The 1,197-nt window shown below is 36.8% G+C and overlaps 1 non-coding gene across 1 annotated transcript; it reads right to left on the reverse strand.

Moving 5' to 3' along the window:
* Positions 1-809: 809 nt before the first annotated feature.
* Positions 810-862, reverse strand: LOC120020774. The gene has a single exon (XR_005472462.1). It is a non-coding gene; the product is annotated as a U7 small nuclear RNA (small nuclear RNA).
* Between the last annotated feature and the right edge of the window lie 335 nt (positions 863-1,197).

The raw sequence follows: 1,197 nt of genomic DNA on the forward strand, positions 1-1,197 counted from the left end.
GTCCTTGAGCTGCTTACAGTGGGTAATCATTACAATCCATTAAACAGGAAATACAATGTCTGTAATAGAGTACTATGACTGATTAAATAGACGTTCTATGTATGGTTATCTCTTGCAATTAAAATAAAAAAATATCAAGAACAAACATAGGCCCACACATACTTTAAGGTGGACCTTGCTGCTCTCGATTCCAAGTGGTTTTGACTTTTTAATAAAAAATGTCATGGTACAGATGTAGTAACCTAATTTGATCATTCTTTTGTTGCTGAGAATTTGGAGGAAATTCTGATGAGCTTCGTGATTTACATCAATTCAGTGAAAACACACAAGTTATATTAACCGTATTGCACTTTTCATGTAGCCTACTTTTGGCCAGCTAATAGCCTAACCATCAATCAAGCAACATGATGGACTAAATGTTCAAATCCTGTTGCTACAGGATTATTTTTCTGTGACAGTATAGGTCAAATTAAGATCCTGCAGACTTGTTGGTCCAGTTTTGTGTAGAGATGGATGTCTGAGTTTTATTTTAATAATTGCTAGCCGTAGCTTCTTTATGGTCTGCCAAGGACAGCAAGGGCTCCTAAGATGTATATATTTTTAACTATAGTAAATACTACAGTATTTCATTTACATATACCCTGCCTATTTCCATCCCCCATATCCAAATTCCAATTTGTGCGACCCGTAAGTGAGAAACATACATGCCAGATATAGACCATATATTGTGTTCCCTACAGGTTATAGTATACTGTATACTGTAGTATTTACTAAAGTATTTTAATTTGATTATCTTTGACATAGTAGTGGGGGACTTTCTCCTTGAGAAAACCTACTTGAGAAATACTAAAAGAGCACATTTTCCATAACCTGTAGAGAGAGAGTTCTGCTCTTTTCTATAACCTGTAGGGAACATATAAAAACAATATATATTCTATACATGTTGGTTTCTCACATCATTTGATGGAGTCTTGGTTGCTATAATGGATAGAAAATGATGGCATCGATCTTAAAGGTAACTAGACTCAATGAAATGACGTTGCCACGAGCAGCACCGTAGATATTGAGATGAGCGAGATGCAAAACTGCTCTCACACAGTCACACACAGTATCTGTGCATGTGCACGGGTTCGCTTTATGCTGTTCACAGTGGGACCAAAACAGCAGAGAAATTGAGCCTCGCGCTTCAACACTCTG

Source organism: Salvelinus namaycush, chromosome 25, assembly GCF_016432855.1.
Source record: "Salvelinus namaycush isolate Seneca chromosome 25, SaNama_1.0, whole genome shotgun sequence".
Classification (NCBI taxonomy): Eukaryota; Metazoa; Chordata; class Actinopteri; order Salmoniformes; family Salmonidae; genus Salvelinus; species Salvelinus namaycush.